The 22,935-nt window shown below is 44.8% G+C and overlaps 1 protein-coding gene across 1 annotated transcript in view; it reads left to right on the top strand.

Moving 5' to 3' along the window:
- Positions 1–22,935, top strand: part of LOC134969904 (uncharacterized) — a 145,452-nt gene that overhangs the window by 38,229 nt on the left and 84,288 nt on the right. The gene's annotated exons all lie outside the window — the stretch shown is intronic.

Genomic DNA, 22,935 nt, shown 5'->3' on the forward strand with positions numbered 1-22,935 from the left:
TTGAGAGCCATTTACAACGGCCTTCTACAAGTGGTGCATCTTCTTCAAGATCAACCCGTGCAGATCCAGTCGGACAATGTAACAGCAGTCGCGTACATATACCATCAGGGCGGAACGAAAAGCAGAGCGGCAATGGCAGAGGTGACAAAGATCCTCCTCTGGGCAGAAAGACATGCAAAAGCTCTGTCGGCAATTTTCATTCCGGGAGTGGACAACTGGGAAGCAGACTTCCTCAGCAGACACGATCTCCATCCAGGAGAGTGGGTCCTCCACCAAGAAGTCTTCGCAGAGGTGACAAGTCTTTGGGGAATTCCTCAAGTAGACATTATGGCGTCTCGTCTCAACAGAGATATTGTTCCAGGTCGAGAGACCCTCAAGCAATAGCAGTGGATGCACTGTTGTCACAGTGGGTGTTTCGGTCGGTGTATGTCTTCCCTCCACTTCCACTAATACCAAAAGTTCTCAAGGTCATAAGAAGAACAAGGGTTCGACCGATCCTCATTGTCCCAGACTGGCCAAGGAGGGCTTGGTATCCAGATCTTCAGGAGTTGCTCATAGAAGATCCTCGGCCCCCATGGCAACCAATCAGCTGCTCTGTATAGTTTTATAGTATGCAAATTATAAATTTTACATCAATGCTGATTGGTTGCCATGAGCAACTTCTCCACTGGCTCACTTCTCCACTTTGATCACTGCTTAGTACATGTCCCCATAAATTACGTATTATCGAATAAACCATTGTAGGTAATGTTCATGTTCTTGCCATCACTGCAATCTACCTTCTTCTGCCATCATCTTCTCCTTCGTTCCTTCTCCTCTGTCCATCCTCACTAGGCAAATGATAGGACACGATGATACCCACTGCTAGCTTCCAATTGGTTGCTGCAGGCTGCCAATGAGAAGCTTGCTGGGGTGGGGAGTTGGTTGTAGATTAATGCATAGCGACCTTGTCCAATGTAACATGTCCACTCCTCAAATGTTAAGTGGCCCTGTTTGAAGGGATGTGGCCATGTCTCGATATCAGTACTATGTTAAATGTTGGTATGTTACTCATACTTACTGCTACCTACTTTCTAAATGTCCAAGTAGGTGGAGACAAGGGGGATGGAGATGTATAGGTCTATTCAATGCCTGTCGGATCCTCTCCGATGGAGAGGATCCAACAGTTCAGTATTCAATTTCCGGGCATTTCCGACAGGTTTTGCCCCTTTCTCAACGATGCTGATCTGACTTTTTTTTTGTAAGTCGAATCAGCATTGTCGAAAACGGGGCAAAAATCTGTCGGAAATGGCTGCAAATCTGACATAATACGTGGATCCGCGGCTAATCCGCCGTTCCACGTGTTTTCCGACAAGTGGGAAAAATGGCAACTTATTTGAATAGGTAGAATCCTGATTCGACCTAAAAAAGTCGGAAACTGCCGTCTTTCCGACTTGACGGCAATTCCGACTTCAATTGAATAGACCCCGTAGTGTGGTGATTTGCGTTATCCCGACACCGACCCCTGCTCCGTGATGTGTGGCACTGAGAGGTGGGGGACATTATAGCGCGTTTCACTACAAATCACCTCATATAGTCCCCAAACCAATCACTTTACTGAGGAAGCGAGTGGATCCAGGAAGCTTTTCCCACAATGCTCTATGAGTCTGAGAGAGTTCCTCGCAATTCATGAGTCCAGTCATTCCTGGAAAGAAGGCCACTACGGGTTAACTATCTGAGGTGTGGAAACTGCTATAAATTTGCATTTTCCTCCGCAAACCTGAAGGTTTAACTGTATGACAATCCAAGGGATCGCTTGCCTTTGTACTTCTATTTTGATTATTCATTTACATGTTGTTATGGGATACGTGTGAATGCTGCAGTCATACCTAAAGTCTCACAGTCACCACAGTGGTTTCATAGAACAGGAGTCTGGCAAAAATGAAACTGTCCATATTGTGTCATATTCCCCACACTTCTGCATGTAAACACTGAATGACTGCAAAGATACCTAAAAGTTTTATGAATGGTGAGAAAGTGACGAGTAGTTTTCTCAATGAGACAGCAACTTCCTGCTTTTCCGAAGTTTTGTTCTGCTTCACTTACTGCAAGTTATTGCACCTCCCAGGTATAGACAATGAGCTGAATCAGAATGAAACTGCCACAGAGGAGGATGCGGAATGTCAACAGTGTAACAGAGAAAAAGTGTTCTGTAAAACATAAACATATATATTTCCCATTTTATTATTTACTTTTTACAAAAAATTTTTTTTACATTTCTTAGCAGTTCCACTGTGCATGCAGGAGCCAGCAGACTTGTAAAACTATTCATACCAACCCGTATCGCCCAGTATCACTTATCTACTCCGGAAATACGTTCTGTGTAAATTGTGCCATTTACTCATTTACTATCGCTGCAATAAGCAGCAGAAGAAAATCATTGCTGCATATTGGGGGTCATTCCGAGTTGATCGTAGCTGTGCTAAATTTAGCACAGCTATGATCATTCACACTGACATGCGGGGGGACGCCCAGCACAGGGCTAGTCCGCCCCACATGTCAGTGCCGGCCCCCCCCACGCAGAAGTGCAAAGGCATCGCACAGCGGCGATGCCTTTGCACTTCAAGAGTATCTCCCGACCAGCGCAGCTTTAGCGTGCTGGCCGGGAGCTACTCGTCGCTCCCCGACCCGCAGCGGCTACGTGTGATGTCACGCAGCCACCGCAGGACCTTCCCTCCCCCAACGGTAGAGCCACGCCTGCGTTGGCCAGACCGCTCCCCCTGAACAGCGGCTTAATGCCTCCGTCCGGCCCCCTCCCACCCAGCGACCGCCTCTGCCTCAGAGGCGATCGCTAGGCAACGATGGATAGCATGTGCCGTGTCAAAGTCGAAAAATAATCCAGTACATACACCACGTACTAACCACACACACATGCCCGCTGGGCGTGCACTTGTTCCACCGTGCGTGCACATATCCGCAATTTGCGTATGATCGCTCCCGCGGTCCTGCGCGTGGTATTGGTATTTACGGCGGAGTTTGTGAGCACATAGAGGGTTATCAAAACATTACATATTTAACCCAAATAGTGCACATTGTACACATAGCCCCCCGCACCACATCAGCAAGTATCAACAGTTTAAATGATTCCAGGACTAAGGGATTCACCTTTGCATGATAGGAAGGGACAGACTAAGGTTATAAGGTGATGTCTAGTATCCAGCTGTAGGGTATTTTAAGGGTAACATTCCGGTGTTGATTAGAGGAAGATCGCATGTTCCTGCGTATAGTTATGTGCAGAAGTAGAATATAGATATAAACTGTATTTACTGTATATTATGTATGCTGCGGGAATCCAGAGGAGACCACCCACAAGAGCAGTTGGGAAAGACATCGCCCACCTTTTCAAATCAACCTATGACCTCTCCTGTAATGTAAAGATGCATCTCTGTGTCCAATGGACAAAGGGATTACAGTATCCATTGTATTGTTTATGGAAGTAGTGTATAAAAAGCCTGTTGCTGCCTGGCCGGTCAGAAGACTCTGAACGCTATCTACCTGATGAGCGGAGGACTGGTCCAGGTTGCGCGAGCGAATATTCTCACGTATGTACATTGACTGTAGCCATTTTACTCTGTTGTATTTTGTAGTGTATAAATTGTATTGTTATCCCCTTCCAGATATATACGCTGAGGTTTCGGAGCCCAGTGTTTAACTACAAATCGGTGTTGTGTCCTCTTTTCCCTGCTAGGGTTTAAAGCGTATTACATACCCTAACTGTATAAGGTTTAAGAGTGTATTGATAAGGTGTGTACGCACTGCGGGTACTTTATACCGTCAGCGCTGTTTAAAGGTTTAAGGTGTAACATCATTGCAGTGCTTTGCTGCATAAGGTTTAGAGTGTAATAATATCATTGCATTGCATTACGAATAAGGTGTAAAGTTTATCAAGAGTGTGTGTGCGCGCTGTGTGTACTTTGTACCCCCAGCGCGGCGTTTGTACGCTAAGTCCGTACAAGGTACGGGACTCTGTACGCAAATAGCGTACAAAGTGCGTAGCGTGTGTATTAAGTCTAGCGGCCGCAGTGTCTCCATGGTAAAAGTGTGTTTAAAGGTATAGCTTTATGGTTTAAGATAATATCGACATTATCAATTGGGGACATCGTCCGGTTTTTCCTCATACTCGCAGCCTAGCAGGTTAAAGCAGACTTTATCTATCAGCAAAGGGCGGACAGGTATCCACGTAAGCCTTCTCCTGGTTGGTGGATACACTGGTAAACCCTATCTCATTGCTGATAAGATGGCGTCTGCTCTGCATGGTTTGTAGGGATGCTGGTGGGATCCGTAAAGTAAATACGCAAAGCTATTTTAAAAGTCTGTGAAATTCTGTTTGGCGCCAAATACGCACACAACACAAGCATACACCTGTACTTTGTATACCTGCTCGCATTGTTGCCATAAGTATTGATTATTAGATTCATTTTGACCTGTGCTGAGAAATTTGTTGCAATTTAGTTAAACATAGACTAAATATTAAGGAAGTAAACGTAAAACACAAATACAGTCTGGCCTAGTTAAACAGGTTTATACAGAAAGATACTGTGTTGTGTTAAGTAAACGATTATAGGTAATATCGCTTACATTTATAGAAGTGTGGGATTTGTACTACTGCTGACGTACGGTCTTTGTACACGTGTCTCGGACAAAGTAAGGGACTGCGTACGCAACGTAAAGACATACGCACGGTCGCGTGTTTACGCAACGTGCGTAAGGGTACGGCCACTAAGTACAAATTACACAATAGCATTGTTTAGTTTAGGCGCGGGACGGTAGCCACGCGACAATAGCACAAATTGCTCAGTTTCCAAGATTTAGTTTAAACAAAACCTTTTTTTTACTGTATTACCTCTGGTACTAAGGCTGTTTATCTGAATAAAAGTTAATTTTCTGTACAGAAAAACCAAAGTGTATTTGAGTGAACGAGCGTGAGTGTGCAAACAAAATAAAGGTTTTGTGGACCCAGGGAATTCGGGATCCCGTAGAGGTGGTACACCAGGTGAGTGGAGACTTGGTGGCGTGAGAATAGCTGGCTCACGTTAATATAAATTGAAGTACAAAGGAGCAAGGTAGCAGAGTACCGCAGGCCAGAAGGTCAGCAAAGATTTAGAGTACCGCAGACCAAAGGTCAGCGAGGTTTTTGTTTAGAGTACCGCAGCCCAGGGGGTTAGCGAAGATACCCATATAGGCTTTTGATTGATACGCTCCGGCTGAGGTTTCGCAGCCTGAAAAATCGATTCCATTGGTCGTACGGCGGATAAGTAACAGTTACCTATACGCTGTGCGATTGGACCGCGCGTTCGTGGGTGCAATACTTAGCGCAACGTGATACCCTTTTTACGAGCTTTGCGTAAAATCGTGGGATCATTAGCGCTGGATATAGCATACGCAAGCGTGATTTGTGTATAATAAAGGTTAAGGGAGTTTCGCTGGTCACTCAGGAACTCTCCAACAACCAATATTTACTTGAAAGGGTAAGTCACTCCCAGATACTTCCAGTAAATAGAGGTTACATAGGGGCCCAAGGTTGGGTACGTACCTCCGCTAACGACAGTGTTTGGTAGTATTGACCAACGTGGGCGGTGAGTGGGTGAAAGCATTTGGAGAACTTTCACCGTTGCCTTATATTGAGTATTTTGGTTTTTTTGTAGGATTAGCCGGGACGGCAATACCTGCAAAATATGGGGGCCAGTTGCTCAAGTAAGGGACGTTCAACCAGGGTTCAGGTTGACATTCCGCGGCCCAGGGGGTCGGCGAGGTACATAATGTGTGAGAAGCATGGACCACACGCAGAAATTTTGTGCAATGAATGGGAACGTATGACTGCGGAAGATAGGGAACCATTCCCTAAGGTAGGCAGTTTTGAACCAGAGGTATTGCAGAATTTAAGGGTTAGGATATGTCTGATAAAATCCCGAAAGCAAAGGGTCAGACACACAAACTGTTTAAATTTATGGCAGCAAGAGGGTGATATGCAAGAGAAATTAACATATGCAACAGGTTCCAAACCTAGCGGGGATGAGAACACAAACACACCATTGTCGACACAGGTTGAAAGGGAACAGGAGGCTACAGTCAATGATACATCCGTAAATGATAGTAATATGAAAGAACAATGTATTAACCCTAATTTTTGCAAAATGTATCCTGTTTTGAAGTCTCTCCAAGGTTTTAGGTCACAGGGAGATGAAGGATTCAGCCAAATCGCAGCTCTCCTCCAAGCAGTCATGTTGCAGGAAACTCAGGTGGGACCTGTCCAAGCAGGTAGCGCAGTAACAATATTCTCCAATGAAAGAACTGGTGAGGTCACAGCTACCGGTAAGTATGAGACAGTTCATTGCACAGGAACAACAACACCACACAATAAACAGATTAGGAACGGAATAGTAGGATTACACCCTGTCTTGGGAATAGTAACTCCCAATGGGGGAACCGATAGTCAGGAAGTAGTCCTCACCAGGAATAATGCAATGTATTGCCCGTGGCCCAGAGATGAGCTGCGATCAATCATTTCAGAATTCCCCGACCCTCGAAAGCATTTAGCCAGATGTCAGAAATTTATCAGAGATCTGGGTAATGTGTATGAACCGACAAACCAACATTGGCGGACATTTTTGAGAGCATGCCTACCCCCTAATATTGACACCCAAAAATTTACCACTGATTGTAGGCTAGAGTCGGATAGTCCTATGACTGACAGAAACAATCAGGAAAATATAGAACGAATTAATAGGCAACTAGAGTTGTGTTTCCCCACTGAGTGGAGAAGAATTTTCTCCATAAAACAGAGGGAAAATGAAATGACATCTAAATATTTTCACCGAGCACTGCAGGAAATGGATAGATACATGGGGGTATTAGATGCAGGGAACGATGAAAATTACAGAGAGGTGGCTGTGTCTGTGCTAATGGACGGACTCGATCAGACAGTGAGGGACATAGTACAAACATCTTTGCCTAATTGGAGAGGGGTCACAGTAGCTTGCCTTAGAGAGTGCGCAATTGTACACCACAAAAATATTGTTAGGCGTAGAAAACAACAAGAGGAGAGGCTGAGGATTGAAAGTATGCAGGCTCTTACACCAAAGTCTCATCAGCCCAAGCCCCAAAACCCTAGTAGTAACAAAAGACCGAGAATATGTTACATTTGTAAAAATGAAGGACATTTTGCTATAAATTGTAAGAGTTGTAGAGCACATAGCCAATATAGACCCCTAGACAAAGAAAACAAGCCACGTTATTAAACACATAGACGGGATCAAGGGACATATAGTAAGGAATCACGATACAGTATAGAAAAACACAGATTTGGTTAATGGGAAGAACAGAATAATTGCAACTTTACCCTTTTGACAGAATTTACGGAGATTAGGAGGAGGCTTCTAAACTTCTGCTTCTCTCTCTCTAGCAGAAGTGACCTCTAAGTAATTTAACAGGAGTTTTGTTAGAGATGGTATACATATAGAGTGCTCCCACCCAGGAAGCACAAAATATGTTAAAATACCCATGAAGACTAATGTTGCATTTCACTGTTTTAGAAGCATGTCCATCAAAGGTAGAGGAAATTATCTAAAAAATACCGGGTTCCCTATGAACTTAGAGTGGACAAGACACTGGATTGATGGCTGGGATAGTCCCAGTAGAGATATAACACACATAAAACATTTTTTTAAGGGGAACAGACCGATTAGGGAATCATTCCCCGTAGTGCCCAATCCAGATGTCAAACTTTGTAAAATCTTCTTTGCCTTTACAAACTTACCTGTTACTAAACTCTGCGATTTGTCTTCAAAGTTTCCTCTTCATCCTCTTAAATTCACTGACAGGATTATAGTTCAAATGCCACATGCCTACTCGGTTGCCAGAGCTCTGCCTAAATCCAGTATATCTCACTAGCATAAGGACACCAGTATCAGTGTGCCTGGTCATGCACAAAGGGTGGAGAATGGGAATACTGGTGAAGATAGACTGTGCATAGATACCGATATACATGATGGTGTGACAGCCTGATGGTGAACGCAAATCTGACAAATTTTCTTTTTATTATTTCCCCTCTCTTTTCACTTTCCAAGATGGTTTACTTCATACTACAGTTGAACACATTGAAATACAAGATTTATGTTCTCTACAGAAAGGTCGCTGACTCGGAGAGAACATCGTATCACTGGAGTGTCTGTTCCGGGAAGGTTGAGAGGCAGGACTGTTGTCACGGCACCTGAGCGCGGAGAACAACAAGACCAAGAGGCGGTTGTCGTACCAGTTTTTCTTTATTATTAGTTTCTCCATCTCCCACTACCCTCCTTCTCTCCTTCCCTTTTCCTCCCCCTTCTTGTTTCCTTTCTCTCCCCTTAACAAGATGGACTTACCCCAAGAGACTGCATTCCGGGTTTTCCTGTTAACCCTGTTGTTGACCAGAACAGTCTGTTTCGGTGAGAGTCCCAGAGAGGTCGAGAAAGGATCTGGAATGGGTTCTGATGGCGAGGACGGATTTGTAGAATTCCAAGAGCAACACATCACTCGAGCAAAGGCGAGTATCAGAAAACGATCTGGTAGTCAGGGAACTAGGAGGCATTGTGAAGGGTTATTGGCTGAGGAAATTGCATTTGTAAGAATTGTGAGAACATAGTTGAGGATGGGTGCATCCAGAGATGTCAGTCCAGCCTTAATATCAACATGGACCGTCATCCATTGAGTGATTACCACTCACTAGTGGGTAAGGTTTTAAACCAAACAGAATGCTGGGTGTGCTCACAAGTACCTCAAGGTCAGAGTAAGTCAGGATTAGTACCATACCCTATAGCAATAGATGAGGTACTCGAATTACGGGGTGGGAGACCGGTGGACAAGAAATGTAATATTTCTAGGCCCCCTAGTTTGAAGCTCCACCAGTATCATGTAGATAGATCCTTGTTATGTTTCAACATTTCCAATCTCTGAAAACCAGGAAATTGGGAGGTGACATGGAATAATCAAACCATGGCATTTTCGCATAGAGCTGATAGGATACCCATAGACACTGAACTTATACGCCAAATAGCCAACAGTGGAAGGTATTTTCAGTATAGGTATACTCAAGGAAGCAAGACCATGCGGGTTGGAGAAGTATCACCAGGGTACTGTGCTCATATCATCCAGCCTGATACTTGTACTGAGCAGATGGGAGAACTAGGGATTGGGTTTTTCACTTGGAAAGTTTGTAATATGGTAATGTCATATTCTGTCCCATATGTTCTCCCTGATGATGCTTATTTCATATGTGGGAGGAAGGCGTATAAGTGGCTTGCCCCAAACTCAGAGGGATTGTGTTACATTGGAAGAGTGTTGCCAGAGGTCATGACCATAACCCATGATAAGATGAAAGACATTCACTGCAGTGCTCAGGCTCCTTATACTCATACTCATTATGAACACATCGTTAAGAGACACCTCATAGATAGGACAGAGCACGTAACCTCTGATTTGATCCACGAATCCACCGGGATTCAATTCCTTCTCGCATTAGACATCACCCGTACTGCCAGAGGAATTAAAAATTATAGGTATATCCATGCGCCAGCGAACTTGATAGATAATATCACCGAGATGTATGACGACACCTTCAGGTATACGGGTAGGGAGTTGCAAGCTTACAAAACAGAACTGATCCAGCATAGGATGGTCCTTAATTATATCACAGCTGTGACGGGTGGGTACTGTGTCACTTTGGCAACTCAATATGGTGTGAAGTGCTGCACATATATTACAAACAGCACTGATGACCCAACCGAGATCATCGATCAAAAGATGGACGATATCTTGCAGTTGAAATGGGAGTTCCGAAGGAGACACAACCATACCCTGACTGCTGTGAGTAATGAACTGACCGGCTGGGTCTCATGGTTGAACCCACGCAATTGGTTCTCAGGTTTAGGAGAATGGGCTCAAAATGTTATTATGAGTGTAGGAAAGTTTCTTCTTTGTATCCTGGGAGTCGTCATAATTATTGGCTTGATATTTAGGTGTGTTCGAATTCTAACGCGGCGCAAGCACAGCATAAATCTGATGAGTTTAAGGAGCGGGGGCATTGTTACAGCAGCAGATTTGATTTGCAACCCATCCATAGAGACAATGTTATGATAAGGATTGCAAATGAATTCCATGGCCCGTTTCTTTCACCCGTTTTTCCTTTGTCTCCCCCTTTGCCCAGATACATCGATCCGGAAAAGACATCAACTACACCCAAGAATGTTTTATGAAAGTGTTATGTAAATGTATTTTAGATATGTGTCTTATCTTCATCTCTACAACCTTCAGTTAGTGACACACATAGTTGACAGGTGATATCCACATATATTATCACTCACATATGTTCCCCCTCCATGTATCATCAACTAAATGTGCACCCCATTTGTTGGAACAAAAAGCCAAAAAGAGCTCGGTAGTGTTTGTTGGCCCACTTACAGACCCTTAATACGGGATGAGAAGGATTTAATGTATACTTCGCAATACCTCGAAGCTTATCTAGAACATATACGGCACGATGATACATGCCCCTCAGACATGGTGTTATGATTCCAGTACTCTGGTCAGAGGAGATCTTATGGCAAGGACCGGAGCACTGGAACGGAATGCTGGGGAAGGGAGCAGGACAGGAAAATAGCCCCTGGCGCCCTAACTCTGTTGTCTCACCCGTGTTGTCAGAAATCCCCTGCGAGACTATGGTTTCTTGAGCCCTTGGCAGCCGCGTTTGAAGGGCGGATTATGTCTGCCCAACTTCGATGCCCCCCGGTCTTAATGAGAGACAAAGGGAAACCCGAGACAGGGTGATAACAAGAGGCCCTCTAACTAAACAACCAGGCCAGGGGTTAAGCAAACTCAAAACTATAATATGTGCGGAGAAACCACCAGGGAAAAGGACAACCAAAATATCCACTTGTCCAATTCTCCTACCCGGCACCGCCGAGTACCAGAGAGGACTTGTGGAAGCGGAACCCTCCGCAAATGCTCCAAACACAAAATATAAAAGGTAAAGCGGCTGAGCCGCAACACACGGCAGAGCCGCAACTCACGAACACCACTGGATATAAAACGGTGATCAGTCAGGACTCCAGGGAACCAAACGACCTCTTGGGATGAGATGACAACTCCCGAATACCGGACTTCTGAGGACTGGAATGACCGGATACAGCAGGACTGGAAACAGACTCTCAGCAAACAAAGGCAGCATGCAGGAAGCTATTACCGGCGTCTGTGAGAAGCCCTGGGAGTGTATTTAACAAGGAGTCCTCCAATCAGCTGCTAAAGGCTGATTAGAATAAATGCCGTGCAGCTGCCTTGCTGCACGGCCAGAGAGCAGGTGAATATCTTAATTTCCTAAAGCCTAGCAACGGGAAACGCGGTCCGCCAGTGGCGTCCCCGTTGCTAGGGTCCGTGCGGCTCAGCGCGCCCGGCGTCTAGCGTTGCTAGGGAGCCGGCGGCTGTACGCGCACGGCGTCTCTAGTTGCTAGGCACCGGGCCGCGCAGACAAGCGGACCCCGGCGCCTAACAGTACCCCCCCCTTGAGGAGGGGTCAAGGAACCCCTAAAGCCAGGTTTCTGAGGAAATTCCCGAAAAAATGCCCTCTTGAGCCTCGGGGCATGAAGATCCTTATCCAGGACCCAAGACCTTTCCTCCGGACCATAGTCTTTCCAGTGAACTAGAAAATACAGCCGACCCCGGGACAATTTGGAATCGAGAACCTTCTCTACCAAGAACTCCTGTTGTCCCTGTACATCCACTGGAGATCTACCCTGAGAGATCTTCCGAGGAAATCTACTGGAAGAAACGTATTGTTTCAACAGGGAACAATGAAACGTATTTCCAATCCTGAGAGATCTTGGTAAACGTAACCGAAAGGCAACTGGGTTGACTCTTTTAATAATAAGAAATGGCCCAATAAATTTGGGTCCCAGTCTAGCCGAGGATTGTCGAAGCCTGATGTTGCGAGTCGACAACCACACCCTATCTCCCACCTTAAAAGTGCAAGGACGTCGGAGCCTGTCAGAAAATTTCTTCTCTCGAAAGGCCGCTTTTTTGAGAGCAAGGTGCACCTTTTTCCAAATGGCTCTGAGATGGGAGGTTAAGGTTAGCAAGGAGACTGAGGAATGATGAAAAAAAAAATTAGCTCTGGGGTGAAAACCAAAAACTGAAAAGAATGGAGACTCTTTAGTGGAGGAATGACAAGAATTATTGTAAGCAAATTCAGCCAACGGAAGAAACTCGGACCAATCATTCTGGAGTTTGGCTGAATACAAGCGCAAATATTGTTTCAATGATTGGTTAACTCGTTCGGTTTGCCCGTTGGATTGTGGGTGGTAACCGGATGTTAACGACAATTTCATCTTCAATGAGGCACAAAAACATTTCCAGAATTGTGCGATGAATTGTGGACCCCGATCAGAAACAATATCAGTAGGCAACCCATGAAGCCTGAATACATGGCGGAGAAACAAAACTGCCAACCCTTGGGCAGAAGGCAATCGGGGAAGAGCAATAAAATGAGCCATTTTACTAAAACGGTCCACTACCACCCATATGACTCGGAATCCGGCTGAAAGGGGAAGGTCAACCACAAAATCCATGGAAATATGAGACCACGGCCTGAGAGGAACATTTAAGGGCATAAGTTGCCCGATGGGCAAGGAACGGGGAACCTTATGCTGTGCACAAACCTGACATTAATAAACAAATTCCTTGACATCTTTAGAAAGACCAGGCCACCATACTGAGCGAGAGACTAACTCCAATGTCTTAGAGACTCCTGGATGCCCTGAAACTTTGTTATCATGGAATTCCGTTAAAACAGTAGCTCTCAAAAACTCAGGGACGTAAAGACGACCAGCAGGAGTAATTCTAGGAGCTTAGTGTTGAAGCTGTTTTAACTGGGTAAATAAATCTTGTGTGAGGCCCGCCCAGATGACCGAAGATGGAAGTATGGGGGTAACAGGATTGTTATTGTGAACCGGAAGAAAGCTACGTGACAGGGCATCAGCCTTAGTATTCTTGGAACCAGGCCTGAAAGTGATTATAAATTTGAAACACGTAAAAAATAATGCCCAACGTGCCTGCCGGGCATTAAGCCGCTTAGCCGATTCAATGTATTGCAGGTTCTTATGGTCAGTCAATACCGAAATAGTATGTTTTGCTCCCTCCAGCCAATGCCTCCACTCCTCGAAAGCCCACTTTACCGCCAGTAACTCCCGATTACCAACGTCAAAGTTGGATTCAGCGGAGGAGAATTTCCTGGACATAAAGGCACAAGGATGTAACTCCAGAGACTCCGGATCCTTTTGAGAAAGGATAGTCCCCACTCCAACCTCCGAGGCATCAACCTCCACCACAAAGGGCAATTCCGGATTAGGATGTCTGAGGACTGGAGCCGAGACAAAGGCTTGTTTCAAGGCCCGGAAGGACAACTCAGCTTCACGCGACCAGTTGGTAGGATCCGCTCCTTTCTTTGTCAGAGCTACAATGGGAGCAACCAGGTCAGAAAAAGAATGAATGAACCTCCTATAATAATTCGCAAACCCTAAAAAGCGCTGAATTGCTTTTAAATTGGTGGGTTGCGCCCAACTAAGGATGGCCTGGAGTTTCTTTGGTTCCATGGAAAATCCCTGAGGGGAAATTATGTACCCTAAAAAAGATACTTCCGTGACATGAAACTCACACTTCTCCAGCTTGGCATATAAATGATTCTCGCGTAACTTTTGAAGAACCAGATGCACCTGGGTAACATGTTGTTCCATAGATTCAGAAAAAATCAGGATGTCGTCTAAGTAAACGACCACGAATTTCCCTAGGAAGTCACGGAGCACATCGTTAATGAGGTCTTGAAAAACTGCCGGAGCATTGGACAGGCCGAACGGCATCACCAGGTATTCGTAGTGACCCGACTGAGTACTGAAGGCCGTTTTCCACTCATCTCCAGATTTAATTCGGATGAGGTTGTACGCTCCTCTAAGGTCAATTTTAGAAAAAATCACAGCAGAACGTAACTGATCAAAGAGTACAGAAATCAACGGCAAAGGATAGGTGTTTTTAACTGAGATCTTATTCAGGGCTCTAAAATCAATGCAAGGTCTAAGCGAGCCATCCTTTTTCTCCACAAAGAAGAAGCCTGCACTTAAAGGAGATTTTGATGGTCTAATAAATCCTTTCTCAAGGCTCTCCTTTACATAATCATTCAAAGCCGCAGTTTCTGGCCCAGATAATGCATATAATCTTCCCTTTGGCAATGCGGCACCAGGAATTAACTCAATAGCACAATCATAAGGCCGATGGGGAGGCAGAATGTCCGCATTGCCTTTGGAGAAAACATCAGCAAACTCCTCGTATTCCACCGGAATGAGTTCTGGAATGATAGCTGCTACTCTGACTGGAAACGTGATACATTCCTTATCACAAAAAGTACCCCATTGTGAAATCTCCCCCGACCGCCAATCAATGGTGGGATTATGAAAGGCCAGCCAAGGGTGACCCAGAACAACTGGAACTGCTGGGCAATGTGTAAGAAAGAACTCGATTTTCTCGGAATGTAGAGCTCCTACTGTAAGTAGTACAGGGGGTGTATGGAGAGAAATAATCCCATTAGACAGCGGACTCCCATCTAAGCCATGCATGGTGACACACCTACCCAAAGGTAACTGAGGAATGCCTAAGGCCTTAGCCCAAGTTAAATCCATAAAGTTTCCTGCAGCTCCACTGTCAACAAAAGCCGACACCGAAGAACTGAGGCTGCCAAAGGAAACTTTAACTGGGACTAAAAGGGAGTTATTCGAGGAGATAAGCTGCAGACCTAGGTGAACCCCCTCACAATTCACCTGGTCAAAGCGTTTCCCGACTTGTTCGGACAATTACGAGCAAAATGTCCCTTACCCCCACAGTACAGACAAAGACCAGAATTTTGCCTTCTGGCTCTTTCTTCAGGAGACAGCCGGGAGAGACCCATCTGCATGGGCTCCTCTACGTCTTCAGGAATGGAATATACACACGGACTTGACCTTACAGGTGCTCCTTTTTCAGCCCTCCGCTCTCTAAGACGACGATCAATCTTAATAGAAAGCTCCATGAGTTTATCGAGAGTCTCAGGAGCGGGGTACTGAAGGAGACTGTCTTTTATAGACTCTGATAAGCCGAGGCGAAACTGACTGCGCAGGGCTGGGTCATTCCAGCCACAGTCGTTCGACCAACGGCGAAACTCCGTACAATAAACCTCCGCAGGATTTCTACCCTGTCTGAGAGCGCGCAACTGACTTTCAGCGGACGCCTCTCTATCAGGGTCATCATACAAGAGCCCTAAAGACTCAAAAAAAGCGTCAACTGACAACAATGCCGGATCCTCTGCTCTTAAACCAAATGCCCAGGTCTGAGGATCCCCCAGGAGCAAAGAAATAATAATCCCGACCCGCTGAGATTCAGTACCCGAGGAAGTCGGTCTTAAACGAAAATAAAGCTTACAGGATTCTTTAAAATTAAAAAACTCTTTTCTATCACCAGAAAAACGGTCAGGCAAATGCATCTTTGGTTCAGGGACTACCCTTGGGGAAGCTCGCAAAAGATCTTCCTGCGACTTCACCCGAAGAGAAAGATCCTGAACCATCTGAGTAAGTTCTTGAATCTGGCTGACTAAGAGCTGACCAGGATTTGGCCCTAAACCTGTTGGATTCATGAGGCCGATAAACTCTCACAAAACTGAATGAGAAAAAATTAAACCCCGTTTAATTTTAAGTTTTGGTATGGCCGGTAATAATGTTATGATTCCAGCACTCTGGTCAGAGGAGATCTTATGGCAAGGACCGGAGCACTGGAACTTCGATGCCCCCCGGTCTTAATGAGAGACAAAGGGAAACCCGAGACAGGGTGATAACAAGAGGCCCTCTAACTAAACAACCAGGCCAGGGGTTAAGCAAACTCAAAACTATAATATGTGCGGAGAAACCACCAGGGAAAAGGACAACCAAAATATCCACTTGTCCAATTCTCCTACCCGGCACCGCCGAGTACCAGAGAGGACTTGTGGAAGCGGAACCCTCCGCAAATGCTCCAAACACAAAATATAAAAGATAAAGCGGCTGAGCCGCAACTCACGAACACCACTGGATATAAAACGGTGATCAGTCAGGACTCCAGGGAACCAAACGACCTCTTGGGATGAGATGACAACTCCCGAATACCGGACTTCTGAGGACTGGAATGACCGGATACAGCAGGACTGGAAACAGACTCTCAGCAAACAAAGGCAGCATGCAGGAAGCTATTACCGGCGTCTGTGAGAAGCCCTGGGAGTGTATTTAACAAGGAGTCCTCCAATCAGCTGCTAAAGGCTGATTAGAATAAATGCCGTGCAGCTGCCTTGCTGCACGGCCAGAGAGCAGGTGAATATCTTAATTTCCTAAAGCCTAGCAACGGGGAACGCGGTCCGCCAGTGGCGTCCCCGTTGCTAGGGTCCGTGCGGCTCAGCGCGCCCGGCGTCTAGCGTTGCTAGGGAGCCGGCGGCTGTACGCGCACGGCGTCTCTAGTTGCTAGGCGCCGGGCCGCGCAGACAAGCGGACCCCGGCGCCTAACACATGGATTCATACATACATGCTTTTACTATCTCACTAGGTCATACGTTTCCCACCTACACCTCTCCTCCTACCATCCAATCATCTGTAGATATTGTATTGTATATTTTTCTGTTTAGTGTTAGATAGTGGCAGTTATTGTTGACTGCCAAAGGGTGGACTGTCAAAGTCGAAAAATAATCCAGTACATACACCACGTACTAACCACACACACATGCCCGCTGCGCGTGCACTTGTTCCACCGTGCGTGCACATATCCGCAATTTGCGTATGATCGCTCCCGCGGTCCTGCGTGTGGTATGGGTATTTACGGCGGAGTTTGTGAGCGCATAGAGGGTTATCAAAACATTACATATTTAACCCAAATAGTGCACATTGTACACATAGCCCCCCGCACCACATCAGCAAGTATCAACAGTTTAAATGATTCCAGGACTAAGGGATTCGCCTTTGCATGATAGGAAGGGACAGACTAAGGTTATAAGGTGATGTCTAGTATCCAGCTGTAGGGTATTTTAAGGGTAACATTCCGGTGTTGGTTAGAGGAAGATCGCATGTTCCTGCGTATAGTTATGTGCAGAAGTAGAATATAGATATAAACTGTATTTACTGTATATTATGTATGCGGCGGGAATCCAGAGGAGACCACCCACAAGAGCAGTTGGGAAAGACATCGCCCACCTTTTCAAATCAACCTATGACCTCTCCTGTAATGTAAAGATGCATCTCTGTGTCCAATGGACAAAGGGATTATAGTATCCATTGTATTGTTTATGGAAGTAGTGTATAAAAAGCCTGTTGCTGCCTGGCCGGTCAGAAGACTCTGAACGCTATCTACCTGATGAGCGGAGGACTGGTCCAGGTTGCGCAAGCGAATATTCTCACGTATGTACATTGACTGTAGCCATTTTACTCTGTTGTATTTTGTAGTGTATAAATTGTATTGTTGTCCCCTTCCAGATATATACGCTGAGGTTTCGGAGCCCAGTGTTTAACTACAAATCGGTGTTATGTCCTCTTTTCCCTGCTAGGGTTTAAAGCGTATTACATACCCTAACTGTATAAGGTTTAAGAGTGTATTGATAAGGTGTGTACGCACTGCGGGTACTTTATACCGTCAGCGCTGTTTAAAGGTTTAAGGTGTAACATCATTGCAGTGCTTTGCTGCATAAGGTTTAGAGTGTAATAATATCATTGCATTGCATTACGAATAAGGTGTAAAGTTTATCAAGAGTGTGTGTGCGCGCTGTGTGTACTTTGTACCCCCAGCGCGGCGTTTGTACGCTAAGTCCGTACAAGGTACGGGACTCTGTATGCAAATAGCGTACAAAGTGCGTAGCGTGTGTATTAAGTCTAGCGGCCGCAGCGTCTCCATGATAAAAGTGTGTTTAAAGGTATAGCTTTATGGTTTAAGATAATATCGACATTATCAGCCGGCGCACTGCGGCGCCTGCGCATGCACAGTTCTGACCCGATCGCTGCACTGCGAGAAACTGCAGCGATCAATCGGGTCAGAATGACCGCCATTGGGCCTTATTCAGCTGCTTGTGATCGCATGCTGGGGCCCACCCAACACAGGGCAAGGCCGGCCAGCATGCAAATGCCCCGCAGCGATGAGAGTGCAATTAAATTGTGATTGCATCGATGAATTGTGGGTGCCACTCTGCCTCTGCAACCTGCCTGCGAAGGCAGACGCAGGTCGGACATTTTCCGGATCGCAGCGGCCACATGTAATGCCTCAAACCCACCTCCGTTTCCAGCGGCATGCCCCGGCAGCGCCGACTTGCCGCCCCCCGCAAAGCCACCTCGTGAACGCCTATGCCTATTAATCAGGCAGAGACGTTTGCATCACTGCGATGCAAGCGCATTTTCCGTCCAGCGCATGCGTAGAACGGGTTCTGAGCGTGGGCACTGGCAGTTAATGCCGGGAAATGCGTTTGCATTGCTATAATAAGCTATTTATTTATATATATGAATATATATGTGAGCTGAATAAGACCTATTATTAAATAGGAGCCAAATGCACCACTAGGGATTAATTTAAGCTTTAAGGACATGAAATGAATCAAGTACAGGTTGAGTATCCCTTATCCAAAATGCTTGGGACCAGAGGTATTTTGGATATGGGATTTTTCCGTATTTTGGAATAATTGCATACCATAATGAGATATCATGGTGATGGGGCCTAAATCTAAGCACAGAATGCATTTATGTTACATATACATCTTATATACACAGCCTGATGGTAATTTTAGCCAATATTTTTTATAACTTTGTGCATTAAACAAAGTGTGTGTACATTCACACAATTCATTTATGTTTCATATACACCTTATACACACAGCCTGAAGGTCATTTAATACAATATTTTTAATAACTTTGTGTATTAAACAAAGTTTGTGTACATTGAGCCATCAGAAAACAAAAGTTTCACTATCTCACTCTCACTCCAAAAATTCTGTATTTCGGAATATTCCATATTTCGGAATATTTGGATATGGGATACTCAACCTGTACTTACTGTTAATCAGAAATTTGCACAGTCATAAATTTCCACAGCATCTTTTAAATATAAAATATAAAATGAATGTAAAGATTATTATAAAATCAGGTCATTGATAAATCTCACGAAGCCATAGGGAGCACGTTCCACAATTGTTCACTGGTTCCATATTTGTCTATGTTGTTTCCTTGTAGTCATACAGTAAATCCCTGGCACCCGGACTGTTCTGAAATGTGAATGTATTAGGACAAGTAATTGTGATATATTTCTTTGTACTCTGCAAACAAAAATTGAGTAATATTATTAATGTGAAATGTAAAATGTGGTCTATAACCTCCCATACGCTGTGGAAATTTCTAGAATGACCTTTGTATTCCCTTACCACGCTATAGCTGCATGATCTATTTCCCAATCCTTTTACAAACTACTGCTATGCCTACAGGGGATGCATTTGATTTACCGGCTGTCGGGATCCGGGCGATCAGGATACTGACGCCAGAATCCCGACAGCCGGTTATGCCACCAGCCAGAATCCCAACGCAACAGGGCTATTCCCACTCGTGGGTGTCCATGACACCTATAGGGTGGGAATAGATCCTGTGGCGATCACAGCAAGCCCGCAAGGGGATTATTAGCGCTCGCCCCACTGCCGGCATTCTACTAGGCGGGAAGTCCCTGTCAGGATTTTGACAGCTGGCATCCCACTCGCTGGTAATCCATACGGAACCCACCTAGAGAATCTGCCTACAGTCTGCCATTGTCATTAGGTAGGAGCTGTCAGTAGAAGGGGTTGGAGAAAGCTGCTATCACGCCTAGAGACCTTGGCTACTATCTCCCATTGTATGCCACTGTCATTTAGTAGTAGCTGCCAAGATAAATGCATACCTCCCAACATGATCGTCTCCAGGAGGGACATAATGCTCTGCTCCTGCACTTCCCTCTTCATTTATGATTGTCATCACCTGTGGTGAAACACCTTTCTTATCCATTAACCTTTCTTAAACAGGTGCCGGCAATCATAAAATAGAACAGTCCAGAAGCAGAACATTCTGTCCCTCCTGGAGAGGGTCCTGTTGGGAGGTATGTAAATGGGAGATACAAGCTACTACCATGTCTACAGAAACTGTCTACTGAAGTGATGTGCCATAAGAGCTACATGTGTGGCTCTCCAATCTCCAGAGAAACTGAAAATGACTCTTGCTCCCAGTAGTAAGTTGAAACAACATTGAATGAATGAGTAAAGCACCGCATGCCTTTAGAATATATCCCACATGGAATGCAAAACATCCTTCAGAGTTCCCCACATACCACACAAACCGCTTACTTGTCACAAAAAAAAATACCCATCACATTCCCCACTTGACCAATCCCCCTCCATATTCCCTTTAGAACCATACTGTATTTCAGTGGTTCTCAAACTTGGTCCTCAGGACCCCACACTGTTCACATTTTCCAGCTCACCTAGCAGGTACACAGGTGTATTCATTACTAACTGACACATTTTAAAAGATCCACAGGTGGAGCTAATTATTTCACTTGAAATTCTGTGAGGAGACCTGAAAAAAGTGAACTGTTTGGCATTCTGAGGACTGAGTTTGAGAACCTTTGCTGTATTGTATTTATCCCAAAACTCCACTAATATCGCCCTCTTGGCCTAAAATGTTCCTAGTCTTCCCACTCATACCTCAAATTCCCCATGTAGGCCTACATCAGATGTTACACAAACTTTGGGAATACCAGTAACCGTTATTTATTATTTATTAACAGTTTCTTATATGGTGCAGCATATTCCATTGCACTTTACAATTAGAACAACAGTAACAGAACAAAACTGGCTAAAAACAGACAGACATAGAGGTAGGAACGGAAGGCCCTGCTCGCAAGCTTACAATCTATATGGAAATAGGCATTGACACACAAGGATAGATGCTACCTTTTGCATAATGGTCCACCAGATTGCTAGGTTCTTAATGGGTTGTATGATATGATCATCCAGCAATGTTGGCCAAGGGTCAGGAGGGTGTGAGAGTAAAGAAAGACAAGATATGTGATGTTTTGTGTACTGTACAGAGAAGATGCAATTAGATAGGGAAGTACTGAAGGTTATGTGTGGTGGGTCTGGAATTTGATATGCTTGTCTGAAGAGGTGAGTTTTCAGGGAACGTTTAAAGGTTTGGAGACTAGAGGTGAGTCTTATTGTGCGTGGGAGGGCATTCCACAGAATGGATGAAGCCCAGATAAAGTCCTGTAATTTTCAGTGTGAACAAGTAATACAGTGAACAAGTAATGAGAGACGCAGATCTTGTGTAGAGCAGAGAGGTCGGGTAGGGAGATATTTTGAGATGAGTGAAGAGATGTATGTGCAGTTTGGTTAATAGCCTTGTATGTAAGTAAAAGTATTTTATATTTAATACAGTAGAATACCGGTAACCAATGGAGGGACTGACAGAGCGGATCTGCAGACGAAGAATGTCTAGGAAGGAAGATTAGCCTCACAGCTACATTCAAAATGGATTGTAGTGGTGAGAGCCTATGTTTGGGAAGTCCAGTCAGAACACTATTACAATAATCAATGTGGGAGATAATGAGAGCATGGATTAGAGTTTTTGCTGTGTCATGTGTGAGATACGGTCGTATTTTGGATGTTTTTTAGATGTATGTAACATGATCTTGAAACAGATTGAATGTGGGGAACAAAGGACAGTTCAGAGTCAAGAATGACATCTAGGCAGCGAGCTTGTGGGGTAAGGATGATTGGTGAGCTATCAACAGTGACAAAGATATCAGGTTGGTAACTACTATTGGCCGGTGGAAATATAATGAATTCTATTTTGGAAATATTAAGTTTGAGGTGGCGAGATGTCATCCAAGATGAAATGGCAGAAAGGCATTCAGTGACACGGCCCAATACAGATGGTGACAAATCAGGGGAGGATAGGTAGATTTGAGTATCATCAGCATACAGATGGTACTGAAATCCGAAATAGTTGATTAGTTTACCAAGAGATGTGGTATAGAGAAAAGCGGAGGACCTAAGACTGAGCCTTGCGGTACTCTAACTGAGAGAGGTAGCGAAGAGGAGGTGGAATCAGAGAAACAAACACTGAAGGAGCGATTAGATAAGTAGGATGGAACCAAGAAAGGGCTGTGTCCTGAAGACCTAGGGATTGTAGTGTTTGTATGAGAAGAGAGTGGTCAACAGTGTCAAAAGTAGCAGAGAGATCAAGGAGAATAAGTAGTGAGTAATGGCCTTTAGATTTAGCAGTGACCATCAACTATTATTGTTAGGACTAATAACACCCTGACTAACATTACTTTTATGTTCTCCTTAATGGTCCCAGATGTTCTCAAGACAATGCATAACCTACCTGCTTTGTGTGGATAAGGTCATACAATGCTGAAACTGGCGGATCCAGGCAAAGAATAAGTTCCGTCTTCAGTTCTCCTTTATGCCGGAAAAGCCTCTTTTAAAATAAGAGTTAGGGCCATGGGTGAAGCTTGGTGGAGATAAAGCAGAGAAAAGGAGTTGGGGTTGATGTGGCACAAACGCTTATACCAGAGAAAAAAAACACTGAGTCATAAACAAGATGGAGCATGGGGCCACAGGTCAAGTGCTAGTGGGCCACATGTTGCCCATCACTGGTCTACTCTCTCTGTCACAATATGCCATGGTCATTGGATAAGAGCTGTTGGCAGAAATAGAAGGAGACAGGTAACAAATGGTATGCTCAACATCTAGTAGGTCTTTGTGTACAGGGATGAAATAAGAACATGTTTATTTGTAGGGATGACGGGGCCATTTTACCATAGCTTACTTCC

Source organism: Pseudophryne corroboree, chromosome 11, assembly GCF_028390025.1.
Source record: "Pseudophryne corroboree isolate aPseCor3 chromosome 11, aPseCor3.hap2, whole genome shotgun sequence".
Taxonomy (NCBI): domain Eukaryota; kingdom Metazoa; phylum Chordata; class Amphibia; order Anura; family Myobatrachidae; genus Pseudophryne; species Pseudophryne corroboree.